Raw genomic sequence first — 19,352 nt, forward strand, 5'->3', positions numbered from 1 at the left:
TGAATTGAACTGGTGACTTCCTGACGTATGGGACAAAGCTCAACCAATTGAGCCACACCGCTGGGCCAGCCTTGCCTTTTGATAGCAACATAAGCCTTGATGATACATATTTAGACACATGTAACTTTGGGAGACGAGCTAAATATTCATATTTCAGCATTACAAATTTTATAAAGGTATCTAACAACTCATAATAAAGAAAGCATGTTTTATATAAACATCCTACTAAAGTATTGTGCTTCTTTGGCAGAGCATTTCACATAGAAATTTGAATTTTCTATTCAAATTATTTTGCTAATTTCTTCCATGAGGGCAGCCTATCAAAATTATATCTAACTATACTGCTTGCTACTACTTACGTCCATTTATTTTGATTTATATTTATGCTTCTTGAGGACATGACCAATTCTGATAAGTCTTTTTATTCATTAACTTATTCAGTCAAACATCCACGTGTGAACACAAAAGATACTTGCTCTCATGGAGCTTATACTTTTGTGGAGGAGAGACAGACAATAAACAAATAGATATGGGACTCTTATAAAGGTTATATGCACAGTGCTAGATACTTTCATATGTCCACTTCACTTTATTTCTCAAAATTATGTCAAGAAATAAGTGCTATTCTTCCATGTTGGTAGATGAGGAGACAAGGGCTCAGAGAGATTTACAAATGTACCTATGGTCACATAGCTGGAGACTATCAGAATCTGAATGCAAATCCAGAAATGTCCAAGTTCACAAAACATCCATGTTCACAATTACATTGGCTTTCTGGAGCTGTAAAAAATAATATAGGGTCCACCAATTCAAATCTCTCCATCCTGGATAGATTGCTCTAACTTCTAAGAAGTTTAAAGGATGTTTTACATTGTAGCACTTCAGCATTCAAAGGGATTTAAGCATGAGCAGCGAATCTGCAACATATGCTATCGGAGCCCCACTGATTTCAGCAATAGGAGAGAATAGGCTCCTGTAGCATCTGTAGAATGAAATGGCTTAGAGGACATAGAGGAAAAGCATAGCGGAGTACTGAACATATGCTATTTAAGGCATTCTTTGCTATATAAGCACCAAAATAAAGCTTTAGGTATTCATTCTAAAAATGCTTATAGCTTTGCAATCTTATTCTCAAATAATAGATGCAGTCTTCAAAGGTAATCACCAACAAATGATTTAATAGTAATATATGGTTACTACAGGAATATAGTGAGAAAAAATAGAGTAAACAGTGTTAAAAATAAGACATTTGAGCACCTGGACTGCAGGTTACTGCTGCCCAGATGTGGAAAAACACACCATTCAGTTTGACAGACAGATAAAGCGTTTTCCTGTAGAGTCTGAATAAATGCTCTTCTGAAACCTGTCAACATGCGTTCCCAAGAGAAAACAAAACCAGCAAAGCTCAAGGTCATAGTTGATTTCAAAGTATCCCCTTTTATTTATTGCTTAAATAAGGAGTTCCTATGGGAACTTAATATTATTTGCCACCAATGGAAAAATATCTCCTTAAGATCACTTCCTAATTGTTTCATTAAATTTTAACTTAAAAACTGCCTCCTCGCTGGACAATGAGGAAAGGAAAATCATTTGCTATTTTTTTGTGTCTCATTTTTTTAGATATGCAAAATCCTTCCAGGCTCCTGTGTAAAAAAGCATTTTGAGGGGAAAAACAGGTTTTATGTCAAAATATTGTTTAAATATTTACACTTCTTTTTTCTTTAGATCAGACACTGCTGCTTTACCAGCTTGATTTGGTTTCCTAAATTATAAAATAAAATGACAATAAACAGTATTTAAAAAGTTAGCTCAGCTTCCAAGTATAGTTATAATATATATTTTAAAATTTATTTAAATGCAATGCTCTTTGCTGCATAATTTAACCAAATAATATATGTAATTTTTATATCATAATTTCTTTGTGATAATGTTTAATTATAAACACTGACCCACCACTTTTAATAATGCCTAATATGACATTAAATAGACATTCCATAGTTTACTCAATCAAACTTGTGTTTTTGACATTTAGATTATTTTCAGTGTTTTTCTGTACTATTATTACTTGTTTTCCTAATCTTTAAGATACTTCCTCCATATTATGTATTTAAAGTTTCCTTAATGATTTTTGAAAATAAAGTTATGGAAGACTCCACTAGTCAACTTATTCTTTTCTGTGTCTCCATAGTTTAACATGAATTGACTCCTGAAATCTTAATTTTGTTTAAATACATAAAATATATAACAATTATTTTTTACAAGCTGCAGTTGTGAAATCTATATATCTTCACAGCAATTCTGCAAGGCAAACATTTTCATTTTACATATAAAGGAATTATTCAAAGTGTTTAAGCAGTATTCTCATGCCTTACTCAAAGGGGTGTCTGCACGGTGGTGTGGGTGTGAGGTTTCAAGGAAAAATCATAGCAGAGGTTTTGGAGAGGAGACTGAATTCTGTCTTATACATTTTGGGTTTATGTTGCAACTGTGGCTATATCATAGGAAGGTGAACACACATTTGGAACTTTTAAGACTCCGAGGACAACAATTTGGGGACCCTCAGCTTATAAATGAACTTGAAGCCATGGACCTGAAAGGGATTAGCCTGGTAACATATACAATATGTGAAGCAAAGGGGGGCAAGCACTAAATCTTGGGAGTGCAGATACGGTTGGCAAGAAAACCAGAAACTCAGGTAAGAAAGGAGGAAGATAATGGAAGGAATTATGAGTGAAGTCTTAGAAACCAAGGAAGGGTATAATTTCCAGAACAGGACCTCGGTTATTCAGCAATAAAGACAATTTGGTGATTTAGTTTAAGAGAAGCTTCAGTGGTGTTCTGCGCTACAGAGGGATTTTAGTGGTTTGAAGAGCAGCTGTCCTATTGATTAGGAAGAATTTATTTAGAGGACCAATATGAAAAGTGGCAAAGACATTTTGCTGCTCTCCTACAAACCATGGTAACAAAGCTCCTGCACAGGTGGCTAGAAGGGCCAGGGAGGCTACCATGGAGATTCCCATAGGGAGCCACTGGGGATGTACAGCCCTGGATTCATCCCTGTTGCATAGGAACTTGCCACAGAATGTTTCTTTCCCATAAAGAATGAGCAAGTCTGTCAGAAGAGGCAACAGATATAACCTCTCCATTAGCCTACATCCCAAATGACTACAACCAATAGCAAGTACTCCTTTATTTTCTACCCTGCCCAAGCCATTGTTAACTATTAAAGCATATTAAACTATTAACTATGAAATATACTAAAAATTAACTATTAAGACATAAGAAACGAAATAGTAAGTTATGACAATGGCAGCTGCCTTAGCCCTTTGGGATGCCATTTGTGTTTGCCCAGACTCAGGGGAAAATGGCAGGATTCTGGTTTTGAGCAGCTTGCAACTTGTTTACTTTTATCATTCTTAGATAACTTTTAAAAAATCAACAAATTGCAGAGTATTGAGGAAAGTTGTGCAGGCGTTCCTGTGCCCCCACCCTCCCAGGTGACCTTTAAACAGCTAAGCCTTCTGTTCATCTCCAGCTGCGCTGCCGCAGGCATACAGGGGGGAAGCGCAGTTGTGACTTCGTGACACCCACAGATAATGACTACCACGCTTGGAATCTGAAGGAGTTAATTCCTTGTTCAGATTTTCTTTTGTTTAGCAAAAAAGAAACTATTTACAGATCAACATTCCTTATTTTTTTTGGATATTCAAAGCATTATCAGAACTATCAAGATCACAGGCAGCCCATGGCATTCTCTTATTCACTATATTCAATAATGACCTGCTAAACATGCTTTTAATTACATAAAATGAACCAATTTAGTGCCAAGTACATAGACATGTGTTTAGGATAATGACCCTCTTCTCTGTCCCCAAACATTCCAAAATGTTGGATTATTAGAAACCATCCACAGCTCTCCTGTCTCAGAGTCTGAGTTAAGGCTGTGCTTGCTCACCCCTACCCTCAATGACAGGCGTTCCTCTGTCTTCTGACTACAGTATTAGTTCACTCCTTCATTCAAAATTGAACACCAATTTTTCCCATATTTTTCTTTGGGCCTAGAGCACAGAGAAGAGTAAAACCAATTCCTGCAGCAAAGGAGCTCACAGTCCAGTGGGAGAAAGTGGTCACTACAGCCTGAGAATTCCACAGTAAGGAGGGAAGGCACAGGCCACCTAGGTGCTGGTGAGGGTGCATGAGAGTGTGAGAGGGGGCTCCCAGCAGGCTTGAGGTGAGGATGGGGCTGGAGTTTGTGGCAGCGAGTGTCTCAAGGTATTTTTTATTATAAGTTATTAAATTTAACTTTCTGCCATCTAGGCACAAGTCTGGTCAAAGGGGAAAGATTTAAAAAGGAACATTTCCCCTCAAAGCTATATCAGGCATTAAGTAATTTCCCACACAAAGTGATGAGAAATTCTATATTGAAACCTATATTTATATGTAGAGAATCAATGATGATATAAAATAAACTGATACTAAAAATGTTACAAATGTAAGGTTATTTGTTTACCCTTTACCAGAGGATAAGCTTTCAACTGCTATAAATTCTTAAGTGGCTGTCTGTATGCCTAATTTTAAAAAATATTGACAATTTTGATAAATTTTAAATATGTTTTTATTGAATTGAGAGAGAGAGAGGAAGAGGGAGAGATAGAAACATAGATGAGAAATATTGATCAGCTGCCTCCTGCACGCCCCCTGCTGGGCATGGAACCTGCATCCCAGGCATGTGTTCTAACCAGGAATCAAACCAGTGACCTCTTGGCACATGGGATGATGCTCAACCAATTTTGAAATATAAGTACATGAGTGTTAAATATTAAAATAATATATTTTATAAAGAACCTCTAAAGGGCAGAAGCCATGTCATAATTTGGTTTTGTTTCTCCAGTGCCTGATACAAGTTAGGTCAGGCTTTACATTGCTTGTATTAATGTGTGTTGAAAAGCTGTGAGGTTGCTAGAACCAGTGGAAGCTTCAGGCAAATGCCTAGAATTGTGTATATATAATACATTTTCAGGGTATTGTATATTCTGCCTAATTGTGTGATGAAAGACAAAATAATACAGTGCTTTTAGGTATAAGAGATGTTATATCTACTCATTAGTTACATGATGATGTTAAAGAAAGCATAATATTGGACATTTAAATTTCATGGCTCCTTGTTTTTATTTCATAGCTATGTGAAATATAACACAGTAACATAATTTTGGAGAAATGACCTAGACATCAAGACAAATTTCCCAGAAGGGAGATATTAGGCATGAGTAGAAGGGACTTATTTAAAAACCAGACAGAATAATTGGAACTAAATGCTTATTATGATATTAGATTAGTCTAGGGAATCAAGTGATGTTTTAATAGAGGCTGCTGATGAAAATCACCCTCTTTAGGAAAATAAAATATTTGGCCCTTTTTCATACCATCAACAACTGAGAATACTACATCAGGGTTTCAATTTTTATGATAATTCTTTTTTTTTCTTCAAGATTCGCTTTCAATGAACGTAGGGATGTTTACATCATCTTGTTTCATGGACAATATGGCAAAGATAACAGCTAACTCCTTTCATTTTTCTGTGCTAACACTTTTTACTGTAATCATCTGTTTACTCCCAAGGAAAACTGAGAGGAAATTATATACCACTTCAATCACACAGTCCTGATTTTTTCCTTTTCCTCAAGCTTATAAAGTGCATCTAATAAAAATGTGTTGATATGTAAAATCCTAAGCAAATATTTAATGAAGAATTACATGTGCAAGTCATCACACCAAAGGAAATTGATGACAGTGATATAGTACACAGTCCTTTTCCTACTTGTTTAAATATCGTCATGCAGACATATAAGTAACAATTCAAACAATAAATGATAATATTGCTCCCTATTCCAAGAAAATGATCTCCCTGCTCTGATGGCCTGTCATCAGGTCCCTAAACAGGAAACTGGATGCCATAAATTTATTTGAAATCTTGTAGATTCTACCAAGTTAATATACCTTTTTTAGATCCATTCAACCAATCAAAGCATAATATGCTAATGATATGCTAAGGCCGCTGAACCACTCGCTATGATGTGCAATGACCCTTCTTTCCAAGTATATCCTTTATTTCATCTCTCACATTACAAGCAGACTAATCCCCCAATTTAAAGTCTGATCCCATTATATTATGGCAACAACTTTGCACTTGTCTACTGAATAAAATCCTAGCTCTTCCTGATGGTGCCAAGAGCTCTCCAGGGCCTGGCACAAACTCACGTCTCTCTCTTGTTTCTTGCAATACCTCCTACCCTTTCAGCCACATCAAATGCTGGAGGGCCCTGAACATTCTGGTCCATTTTGTTCATTCTGCTGTGACTGACCAAATATCTGAGGGGCATTAACCCCTGCATCTCAGTCATGCTTGTTTTTTTTTTATTAATTCAACATATATTTACTGAAGACCTGGTATGTGCCAGATTATGCGCTGTTTTGGGAATAAAAAACACGATGCTCAAATGTGCAACCCTTGAGGAGATCACAGTCCTGAAAGACAAGAGTGAAATTAATCAAATAGTCATGATCTTGTCCTGACCACAACTTCTGCCCACTCCTAGTTCCTCACTCTGCTTAACCATCTGGCCTCATTTTTGACCTAACAGCCCAAGCTGGCTCCTGCTTCAGCACATTGTTTCTTTTGCTTGAAATACTCTTCCCCAGACAGTGCCTGGCCTTATTCCCTTTTCTTATTTCATTCACTGATCAAATATCTTCTCAGTGGTCTGCTCTAATAATCTTCTACAAAGTAAAAGGATGATCTGTTCCTCTGTCAGTTTTTAATTTTTAAAAAAGATTTATTGATACTTATACATGTATTTGTTGATATTTATAGTATGCATGTATCTGTTGATTTTTCTTCCTCTTCTCCCATCGGAATACAGACTCCATTGGGGCTGGAACTCATCTAATAGTCCACTGCTGTTTCCCCAAAACTTAGAGCAGTGTCTGGTGAGTGGTAGGATCTTGATATATACTTGATAATAATGAATTACACATATATTTAATTATACACTGAGATGTTACACCAGGACAGCCCATCTATATAATAAATCATATATAATAAAAGCCTAATATGCTAAGTGTTTGGTCATCCATTCAACCAATCAAAGCATAATATGCTAATGATATGCTAAGGCCGCTCAACCACTTGCTATGATGTGCAATGACCACCAGGGGGCAGAAGCTCTGACTGGTAGGTTAGCTTGCTACTGGGGTCCAGCCAATTGGGACTGAGCAAGATGGGCCAGACATGCCCTGGAGCTCTCCCAAGGTCTCTCCCTGGCTGGCCAACCTCCCGTGTCCCTCCCCGGTCCTGATTGTGCACTGGTGGGGTCCCTTGGCCTGGCCTGCACCCTCTTGCAATCTGAGGCCCCTCGGGGGATGTTGGAGAGCCAGTTTTGGCCCAATTCCACAGGCCAGGCCGAGGGACCCCACTGGTGCATGAATTTGCGCACCAGGCCTCTAGTCTATTATAAGAGCCTAAGAGATGGCAGGGGAAGAGAGCTATCTGTAAAAGGCCCCTTGGAGGAGTGACATTGTGCTGGTTAAACTAAAGTCTGAAGAATGACAAGGAGTCAACTAGGCAAAAGGACAAAAGTGTCACACAATTCATGGGATCTATAGGGTGAAAAATGTAATGCACTGTGATATGACCAATCTCTGAAAAATGACAATGTATGATCCATGAACAAAATAATAAAAAGTATTTATTTTCAGTATAATATTTTAACTGAAAAATATGATTATATACAAATTGGATATAATGATAAGAATTTTTTAAAAAAGAAATGCCAAAGACTAAATATAAATGCAAAAGATATTTTGATCAATGATAAAATTCTTCCTCCAAAATCTACTGCAAGTATGGGCATCAGTTGCAAATAATCAGTTAAGAATGGTCTGAGGATACTATGATAACTTAATGCTAATTTAAACTAAAGGTGTTTGATAATACCCATGTATCTTCATTAATTCTGCTTTCTATTTTGCCACATTTAAAAACTGAAGATGTGCATGTAAATATAGTCTAATTCTGGTCGCTTTCTGAAATAGAATGCTTAATATAACACAATAGACCTTCTCCTGGTATTTACAGTCCTTGGCAGTGCCTTCTTGCACCTCATAAAACCACAGGTGTCTCCTATACACTTTCCATTTTAGTTCCCCAATAATAAAAGCAGCATTTTTAGTTTTCCCTATCTGAGGTTTACTAGAACAATGGCATAGTCAAGTAAAGATGTTTAAGATAAATTCATGCAAGGTATTTTTAAAAATAATTTTCTGACAATTAAAATTCAACCAGGAGCTCATTAGCATTATCATGAAAGAGAATGACCCTTTTGATAAAAGAAAAGCAAGTAATCACCATTCTATTAAAAAGCTGAGATAAATAACTGATAGACATGGCTAGAGCACTCAGTTGGAATTTTCTGAGCTTCTAATGGGTTCATTATCCAAAATATTTTTTTAAAAACAGAATCTTCTCTCTTTCATATATCTTAAGATTAAAAGCAAGGAATAATGAACAATATTGGCTACTTTGCTTATAATAAATGCATGACTGGAAGAGGGAAAGACAGTTATAAAATTCAAGGAGAGATTTTACTGGGAGGTAAGAAATGTCTTATATTGGTATCAGAAACCCTGAAAACAGCTGTCATTTGATACATTAAAAATCAAGACTAATATTAAAATGAAAAATGTTAAATATTTTCATGAATGCTGATTTTGTACACAGAAACATATTTTCTTCCATTTTTAGAAACTAAACACTGACCAGTAACCCATTGGGAAGAAGACTTCAGTCTTCATGGGCCATGGGTTATGACTTACTGCCTGAATCTGAGCCTTGTGATACTTTGTCAACTGCCGAGCTTAATTCTGATGTGCAGCAGAATGGCCCCTTATCCTTCAGGGCCCAGGACAACTTTTCCATACTTTGTTTCTCTAAAGATTCTAATGAAAGAAACTCCCTTTATTAATAGTTATTTTCTTTAACTTCATTTTCTCCTTCCTCTTATCAACAATGGTGCCTTAACTCATATGTGCTACAAACAAATGGTTTTCATTTAAGATGGAAATATAAAAAGTTCATAAAGCTGTTTCACAAATCCTAAGAGAATCATTTGCAGCTTGTAAGAAGCCATTATTAGAAAAAAGAAACATTAACAAGCAGGCAGATTAGATGGCTCTTGCACAAAAGTTGCATTTTTTGTGAAATATTAAGTCAGTGAAATATTAAGATTGTCAAAAACTATAGAACATGTAGCATACAATAGTTTTATGTGAACAAAACTCTTTTAGAGATAATCCTTATAATCCTTTCCCTAAAGGAGCTGGAATCCTTACAAATTTGGTTAAATTTAGTTTTTTAAATGCTAACTCTAACTTTAGAAATCTCTCTCCTCTCTCCCCTCTCCCCCTTACTCAGAGACCTAGTCTTCCCTTCCCCTCCATAATCAGCAACCCCAAGACAGCAGAAGACAGTAGCCAGGACCTGACTAAAGATCAAGATCTGGACCTCTGGCAGGTTAAAGATACCATCTTGACCTAAATTATGTTTTAGTTCCTGAGCCCTAATGTGGACCAACCTCCAGCTACTTTTCTATGAGACTGGACAGAGGGATGCTGAAAGAGACCTCCAAGCTGTCTTCAAAATCTGAAGATATGATTCTTCATCCTTACTTCAGCTCTGACCAATCAGCTTCCAGCACTTCTCTGAACCCTATCACATAGGGGGTGTGATTTTATGCTATGTAATCTGTAACCTACATGCCATTAGGAAAGTTAGGGCTTTTGAACATTAGCTTCCCATTCTCTTGGGTGGCATCTTCATAATAAAATAGTGAATATTTCTCCATCGCAATTCTTGGTGTCTAGGTTGGGCTTTGTTATCCCCCATGGATAAACTCTTTCTGTTCTGTAATAAAAGCTTTAGGAAAATAATTAAGAACTGAATCATCTTCTATGCAGCCAATGTTCTCTTGCAGCCTGGGAAATCTCTCAGCTTCTCCACTTTCATAACCCAGGAGTGTCTTTCTCAACCTGGAGGCATCCTTTCCAAAGGAGCCATCATCAGGAAAGACAGCACCACTGCCCCTTCCCCCCATCTCTGAGGGAGGGCAGGAGCCTAATTTCCATAAGCACCAATCAGCAAACTCAGGTGGCCAGTTCCCCAGGGGAGGTGCTTTCCACTAGATCACCGCAGGGTTAACAATGCTGCTGCCTTTTGTTTCAAATGAATCCAGTTCAGTCTTTTTCTCTTCTTGCAATAGTCTTTACGCCTATTGTAATAGTCTTGAATAAAATCATCCTTACCTGTTTAACCCATCTGGTGCTATTTTTCTTTGACAAGGGTAGGTATAAGGATTGAATAAAATAGCATATGTAAAATACCCAACACTACATATAATATTTGTAAATGTTAGTAAATAGTTGCTTAGAAAAAACTTTCCATGTCTCCCTTTCAAAGCAACCATCCTCTGAATACCGTTCCCTGAAAATCCCAAATGCCTCTTTTCAAAGATCAGGCATAGTGGTATAACACAGCAATTAAACAACTTGTGGGTGTTTTTCTTTTTTTTTAAATAACAGACGCAAGAAATCTAACTGTAAGTTCTATTTCCAGGATCTGCTGAGCCGGCCTGAATGGGTCAGCACATTAGCACCAATAACAGTGATGGGGTTTTGACAGCTGCATCCTGGCCAGAGACGCTGAGGTCTCCAGCCCAAAGCCAGTGCCATCCACACCAGATTCCAAGCAGAGAGGGCAAATAGTATGCTCTCAAGGCCAAACTGCAAATCCTCTTTAGGAGCTGATAAAAACCCTAAAGCAAGAATGACCATTGCCATCATCACATCAGGAGGCACAGAAAGGACGTGTTCAAAGCAACATCACCTGCAAAATATCAAAGTCCATTTTAGTCTCAATGTCCTCGAGAGTTAAAACAAAGAACTTCATCCAAGTCGTTCTCTGAGTAAGACAATAAAAAAAATGCAAGTCACTCTCAGTTTAATTTTCATGAATATGAAAATGATCTCTTCTCTTTTTATTCCTTAGTGAGATTACTCCTAAGACTGTTTGGAACCACTTTTATATCCATTTTAATTAGATTACATTTCTCTGAACTTTGCTACAAACTGCTAAAGGGGAATAATAAGAGATCAATGACATATGAGGATCTTCTCCATTTGAATGCTTGATAATTTTTTTAGATTGAGATATGTTACAACTTTTTCTATCCACATCATTTTATGACAAGCTCGAGTTCAAGTTTTTTAACCAGCAATATTTGTTTCTCAGTGTAATGACCAAATATCAGAAAAGAGCACTGTAAATTATTTACAATTATTGCTATCTTTAATATTTAACACTAGAGGTCCAGTGCACGAAATTCTTGCACTGGTAGGGTCCCTAAAGGCTGCTGGCTGGGGCCTCCCTCCCTTCCCCGGCCACCCCGCCCTCTGGTAGAACTCTCAGAAGAACTCCAGTAGAGGGGACAATTTACATACTACGTTTTTATTATATAGGATAGAATTTGTATACTTTTAATGTGTATGTGTTTTTATTGTTAGCTTATGTCCTGAATGTCAAAATGACTTTGGATTTCCTTAGCCAAAGAGCATGAAAACAAAGAAATAAAGAAAAATTTTAAGTTTGTTTAAGCTGGTGTGCCAATACAAGCCAATTATAAAAAATAAAAATAACTAATAGAGAATATAATCTTGGAGAGGTATAAAGAATATCACTTTTCTAAACAATAAAAATGACTTCTACTTCCTTTTCATAAAAATAAAATAGACACAAATTTTGTTTAAAGCATATGTGGAAAATAGCAGGTATTTATGAGTTTATTATAATTAATTAACATGACTTGTAGAAAATAGAATTTGAAAGAGGTTATGAAGAATATAAGATTTCTGAAAATGTCAAAATATTATATTTTAAAAATATATTTTATTGATTTTTCACAGAGAGGAAGGGAGAGGGATAGAGAGTTAGAAACATGGATGAGAGAGAAACATCGATCAGCTGCATCCTGCACACTCCCCACTGGGGATGTGCCCGCAACCAAGGTACATGCCCTTAACCAGAATCAAACCTGGAACCCTTGAGTCCGAAGGCCGACGCGCTATCCACTGAGCCAAACCGGTTAGGGCCAGAATATTATATTTAACACTAATTTAAACGCACTATCAGCAAATGTGGATAACTGCAGTCTAATAATGAATTATTGTCATAAAAATAATATTCTATATTAATAATTGGTATAGAGTTATGGATACCTAGTTATATTACTGATAAGCAATATTCTTTAAATGCACACAATTCAACTTTTGGTCTTTGTCACAATTTAATATCATATTTTACTTTTTTTTGTTGTTGTTGTTAATCCTCACTGGAGGATATTTTTTTCCATTGATTCTTTTAGAGAGAGTGTAAGCGAGGGGGAGAGAGAGCTAGAGAAACATCGATGTGTGAGAGACACATCAATTGGTTGCCTGTTGCACATGCTCCCACCAGGGTGAGTATCCAGCCTGCAACCGAAGTATGTGCCCTTGACCAGAACTGAATCCGCAACCCTTCAGTCTGTGGGCCGATGGTCTAACCATTGAGGAAAACCAGCCAGTGTTTACTTTTCACTTTTTGAAATAAACATTGACTCAGTGAATCACAGAAACTTTGAGTGGTAAGGTAATACATACATAGACGACACATATTCCCCACTTTAAAGTTACTTTAAATGGGTACTTTCTCAATGTTGCATTAACCAAAACAAGATTTTAATGCTCCACACAAACTCTTCAAAATATAGATTTTAAAGTACCTGCCTGAGTCTTGCTTATACTGGAAAAGGAAGATGTAAACAGACTCCAAAGTACTGTAATTAGAATGAAATATAACAGATCTATCATTCTTGCTGATATCCTAGAATTGCCTGGATAACTTTAGAACATACTGATATTTGGGCCCACCATAGAGGTATTTTGATTTAATTGGTTCAGGGTGTAAAACATCCCAGGTGATTCTGATGTTTAGACAGCTCCAGATCCACACTGCAATATTAGAAAAGCAAAAGAATACGCTCATGAGCTCTAAAACACTCCCCAGCCATGGCATTCTAGTTTCTATACCATAAAATGCTAAAAGTTTTAGAACATACATTCTCAGATTACTTCATCTTTCCATTTGGAAAATGAAATCACGTTTTCTTTAGTATCATGAGCACCACTCTTCCCCCCGTCCCCCCCCCCCCCCATAGGAACTTAATACTCTTTCAGATTTGCAACACATCCCTAGGCCAGGAAAGGAGGGAAAAGAGGACCTGCAGCCAATGGAGTCAGTTTTCCACACTCATAGAAACTCCATCACTGCCCATTTCTGAGATCCAAGATCAGTTGGAAATTCTGCTTCTCACAGTGCTACCAGCTCAGAATCTACAACATACATTGGTGTTTGCTTCCCCTCCCCAGTTTTCAAGATGCTGTTTTCCTATGAAGTCCAGAAAGGAATGTAGAAACCCATGTTCCTACATTAGCTTCTTTGTTTGAATTTTGCCATTGAAAACATAGAACACCATTCTGTGTTGGCTTATATAAGCCCAGACGCATCATCAATATCTAACACCTTATAGAAAAGTTCCACAGATACCTTAAGGTAGTAGAGCAAGTCCTTGAATAACTTTGTTTTGTTCAATGTCCTTTTGTTATAAAGATGATAAGGGAAAATGATTGTTTCCTGCTAGGGCCACTATGTGTGTGGAGTTTACATGGTTCCCCCATGTCAGCGAGGGTTTTCTTCAGGTACTCTGGTTTTCCACCACATCCCAGAGATGTGCAAGTGAGGCGACTGGGCATGTCTACATGGTCCCAGTCTGAGTGAGTGTGGGCTTGGATGCGAGCATGCCCTGGATGAGAGGGCATTCTGTTGAGAATGGGTTCCCACCCTGCTCCCTGAGCTTCCAGGATAGGATCTGGCCACTCAGGACTGTGAACTAGAATTGAGCGGGTTGGAAAAGTATGATCTTACTTGTTTTTATTCATCTTTCTGAAATGTATATATAGCTCACCTTTATTTCAATGTTTAATATTAGAAGTGTCTTGGGTCTTTATTTATAAGCTTGGTGATGCTTTTGTGACCAGAAATATGCCATAGGAACTTAACTTTTGTTTATGTCAATTAGCCTAACATAACATTGGTTTCATTATAGGTCATTTTGCTTCAAGTCCTAGTATCCAAGAACCTATCGAGACGTCCAGCAAGGACTTGCAATGTATTCTGCCAAATCCAATTTCTCTCCTCTGTCTTTTAAAAGATTATTGTGCATCAAAAAATCAGCAGTTACTTATATCAGCTTGCAGTTTATAAGAAATCCAGAGTACCTTCCCTCATTTCATGGATTAGGAAATTTATGAGGACTACTCTGTATAACCGTAAGTTAAGCAAATGCCACATTTTTAAACGATTAATGAGGAAATTCACACACACTGAACCATAGATATAAAAATTGTCTTTTCAAGTCTCACTGCAATCTCCCCAAACATGCAACGAGCAATACATTAAATGAGAGCAATAGAAAAAGCTATGAAAGTAGGAAATGGTAATCAAGAAACACTTTACACCTGGCTGTTCATTCTGTGAATTCAGTCAACAACTACATATTGAGATGCTGCTGTCTCATCTCTATCGAAGAGCTTTTATAAAACACAATAGAATGCCCTGTACTTAGTTCACAGGATAGGCACTCTACAGGAAATCAAACAATGTGAGACTTCAGTTCACTACCTTAGGAAATAAATTAGATATAAATGTTGAACATAACCGTGGAAAAATAACTAGAATTTCTCAATGGGAAGAAAACTCGTGTAATTTTAGTATATTTATTTCAGTAAATGGAGACAGGTTTAGGATAGTTTCAGAAGAATACTATCTCTATGATTCCAGTTGAAAATTGTATTTACCTCTTTTATTTTATCCTTGAATTTGACAGTGTTCCCTGCCAAGTAGGAAGTAAACATTCTTGACTCAACATCATGGTAGTGATTTGGAGAAAGCTTTGGATGAGATGGCTCTTAAATGCATGCAATCAAAGGACAAAATATAAGCCTAACTAAAAGTCTCATCCTCAAGGGAACATTTACAGGCAGAGCTGTCTCTCAGAAATTCCTCTTATCAGCTATATCCTTGATCCCAGGGGGAAAAAGTGGCTTTTCTCTATAAACTAGGGTGTTATCTTCAAATTAAAACAAAAACATGTAAAATAAAAGTTGTATTATATAAAATCTTAGCCTGTGGTAGAAAGTACAACTAGGCCTTCACATATTAAGTGTATAACTTTCATTTGATTCCATTCCCTTCCTCCTTTTTGTCTAGCACTTTCTGCATATGTGACAGCACTTTACACCATTAGTTCAAATTTTCTTGCTTGTTTCTTCTTCTTTGCCAAAACTCTGATTCTCACACACCAATATTAGCAATCTGTCTTCTATGGGAACTGCTTGTTTTATGTTAATAGGAATAAACTATATATCAAGTGAGGAAACTTACATTTCTGTGCATGAATTTACATGAGTTTATCTATCCTACTAGGAGGTCAATTTGCTAACCTATTAAGTGAAAAGACTAGATTAAATCATTGTAGTGTCTTCTACTCTAACACCTTATGATTTGCTGGTGGGAATAAATATGGTAAATAACTGCCTTTATATAATATTGTTAATTTAAGAAAAGATACAGCCTCAAATTTACATTTACTTAATTACTAGTTGGATACTTTTGCTCATATACATTTTTATGCTTGTTTTTTGAATTTTTATTTGTGATGTACCAATTCTACTATTGTAGTTTCTTCAATTTTTATTGAGTGATTGATTAATTGATTGATTGATTATCAAAGGCTTTGGATAAATGCTGAAAATCTCAGAGCAACATTTACAAAGCCATAACAGGCTGGGCCCACATGTCCAAGAGAATGTATAGAAATTGGCAATGAGTAGGGCATATCAGAGGGTCAGTAATTTAGCCTACTCGGCTGGAGCCTTCTTATCAGTGTTGTGTCCCTAGATTGGGAAGTTATTAAAGGAGCCTTAAAAGGGTTGCTGGTTAGCACTGCTAAGCCCAGAGTGAAAAAATGTTAAATAGTGGATTATCGTGAGCTTTTGACATTTCTGGATCGAGATGAAATGATGAAAAGAAAATTGCTATATTGGATATCAGCAGAATGTAGTGTAATCTCAGGTAAGAGGTCCAGTGACCAGGCATGTGGCAAATGTAACATGAAAACTGAGGAGATAAAAGCCTCTCTGAGGAGGGTATCATTGGGAATAATATTCTAAAAAAAAAAAGACTTGGCAAAAATTAAAATTACTTGGGTAAAAGGATAAAGGGAGATGCAGAAGATAAAACTGAAAATTGGGGCTTTGGTGTTGAGAAGATTTATTGGGAAGTCATTTGCAAGAGCTGCTTTTAATATTAATTCTCTGTAATATTGATAGTGAGTCCAATCAGAAAAAAGTAATCTATTTAAAAAAGTATCAGTACTGTATTTCAAATATCAAGCAAAATACCATAGTTATTTGATACAACTCTGAAGTTTTAAAAAGGCAGTGAAATAAATTTAAATATTCTTTTTTGTCCTGAAGAGTTTGAGATGAGCATTTTGGACTGTTATTAGAAATGTTTATATACTTACACTTAAGCCATAAATCACTGTGATAAAATAACTTTAGCTCTTAGTCCTTCAGAAAGGTACCTCACTATAACATGTACTCAAATATATCAGACTTTGTTTAAAGCTAAACAATAGTTAATGCTTTGTCAGAATTTATAATATCACTAAATAAAGGATTTTTATTGCATGTATGGGGTGATTTTGGTTAATAAAATTATATAGGTTTCAGGTGTACAATTCTGTAGTACATCATCTGTATATTGCATTGTGTGTTCACCACACCAAGTCCAGTCTCCTTCCATCACCATTTATTAACGCTTTACCCTCTTCTGATTTTTACTGAGTCGGCTTATGAAAATTGTTTGTTTCTAAAAATTTATCCATTTCATCCAAATTGTCCCATTTGTTGGCATGTAGTTATTTGTTATATTTTCTTATAATCCCTGGTATTTCTGTGGAGTCAGATCACCATTACTTCTCTTTCATTTCTGATTTTATTTATTTGGGCCCTCTCTCTTTATTTTCCTGATAAGTCAGGATAGAGATTTGTAAATCTTGTTTATTTTTTCAAAGAACCAGTTCTTGGTTTCATTAATCTTTTGTATTTTTTTAGAGTCTATTTCATTTATTTCTGCTCTGATCTTTATTATTTCCTTCCTTCTACTTACTTTGGGCTTTCTTGTTCTTTTCTATGCCTTTAAGTATAAAGTTAGATTGTTTATTTGAGATTTTTCTTATTTCTTGAGTTATGTCTGTAATGCTATGAATTTCCCTCTCAGGACTGCTTTTGCTGTGTCTCATAGATTTTGCATTGTTGTGTTCTCATTTTCATTTGTTTCAAGGCGTCTTTTGATTTCTTTCTTGATATCATTGTTAACCCATTCATTGTTCACTGTTTATTAACATATTATTTAGCTTCCATGTCTTTTTCTTGTGATTAATTTGTAGTTTCTTACCATTATGGTTAGAGAAGATGCTTGATATGACTTCTGTCTTCTTACATTTATTGAGACTTGTTTTGTGTCCTAACATGTGGTCTATCCTAGAAAATGTTTCATATGCACATGATAAGAATGTATATTCTGCTGCTTTGGTGAAATGCTCTGAAAATATTAATTAAATACATCTCATCAATTAATGATATTTTTTTATCATAAACACAAACATTCCCTTGTTTGGACAAAAGCTTGGTGATTTAAATTCTTACTTGAACAAGCATTTTTAGACTATTTATAAAATCCTACTACTATTAGAATTTAATTAGTCTGACATTATATTCTAAATGGATTTACTCATATGCTATTAAATATTATCATAAATAATTAAAACTAAGCTACATTGTCAAAGCAGGTAATAACCTATACTTATTATTGTAGTCACCTCAGATTTCTATCATGTTCATTGTCTGACTTGCTAATTCACAAAATTTGATAAATAAAAAATGAGAGTTCTATATATCAATTGGCTAAGTTGTGAAAAAACCAGTAGGCTTATTTGATAATAATAACTATAAAAATTTAAGTAAACTAATTAGTTTATAAATGAGATGAATAAAATATCATTAGCAATAATCTAGGCAAATACAAAGCAACCCACCAGATTAACAAGGAAGATGGGTAATTTGGCAAGAAGTATCACAAACTGATTACAATGATTTGCATTTGCTTGAGGTTTTACAGTTTGTAAAGTATCTACACATTCATTAAATCATTAGGGCCTTATAACAACATGCTGGAAGGTGATACCCTGAGAGGAGAAACACAGAGAAAAGTGTTAGGGAATTGGGTCATAGTGGAGCATGGTTAAGTGTATCAATTTAACTACAGTAGAAATAAGATGTGTAAAACCAGGCAATCTGGGTAACAAGTACAGGGCCAAGACAAAATTAAGTAAAGGGAATGCACATCATTTTTATTTAAGTGACCACAGAGAGACGTGCTGAAAAGGAGTTGAAGTTTAACAACTAATTGAAACAGGATATGACTGAGTGTGTGTAACCCATTCTGTATCAGCAGAAGAGCTTTCAACCTAAACAAATAATATAACTGCATAGAAAACAAAACATAAATAGTAATTAGCTATGTTGCCATATACAGTATACTTAGCTCCAACCAAGAGGATTGATTAATTTTGTTCATTAGACTCCACAAATAAGTGAGATCATGTGATATTTGTCTTTCTCAGATTGGCTTATTTCACTTAGCATAAGACACCAACAAAATAATAAGAGACCCGAAGCACGGAGGCATGGAACAGACTAACATACATTGGTGTGGGGATTGGAGGAAAGAGAAGAGATAAACCAAAGAATTTATATACTATAAGGTACAGTTTGGAAGGTGTTTCTGATATATGCAAAGCATGAGGTATTGCAATGTGGTGATTCTGCTTATTCGATAGCTCTGAAGGCTGTAGATTGTTGAATCCTGAAGTTGCCTATCCATGTTGCCTCATCTACCTTACCTTTCGCAAGGCTGCCTATAAAATAGCTAAAGCTTATAGTCCTGATGGCTTAAACATACATTTGGGGATGTGCTATTACTTTCCTTGCCCCTTACATGTAAAGGAGGATTCGGTGAGCTCAGAATATATAAGGGGAGGAGAATAATTAATGACTCAAGAGCCCTATTAGCTAGGAAAGAA

At 36.0% G+C, this 19,352-nt stretch overlaps 1 protein-coding gene and 1 long non-coding RNA gene across 3 annotated transcripts in view; one reads left to right on the forward strand and one right to left on the reverse strand.

The window, feature by feature from the left end:
• Window positions 1-19,352, reverse strand: part of PRR16 (proline rich 16) — a 126,285-nt gene that overhangs the window by 42,379 nt on the left and 64,554 nt on the right. The gene's annotated exons all lie outside the window — the stretch shown is intronic.
• LOC129148838 (uncharacterized) lies at window positions 2,543-9,912 on the forward strand. Its single transcript, XR_008555809.1, has 3 exons — window positions 2,543-2,608; window positions 4,063-4,151; window positions 9,470-9,912. It is a non-coding gene; the product is annotated as an uncharacterized LOC129148838 (long non-coding RNA).

Source organism: Eptesicus fuscus, chromosome 4 (genome assembly GCF_027574615.1).
Source record: "Eptesicus fuscus isolate TK198812 chromosome 4, DD_ASM_mEF_20220401, whole genome shotgun sequence".
Classification (NCBI taxonomy): domain Eukaryota; kingdom Metazoa; phylum Chordata; class Mammalia; order Chiroptera; family Vespertilionidae; genus Eptesicus; species Eptesicus fuscus.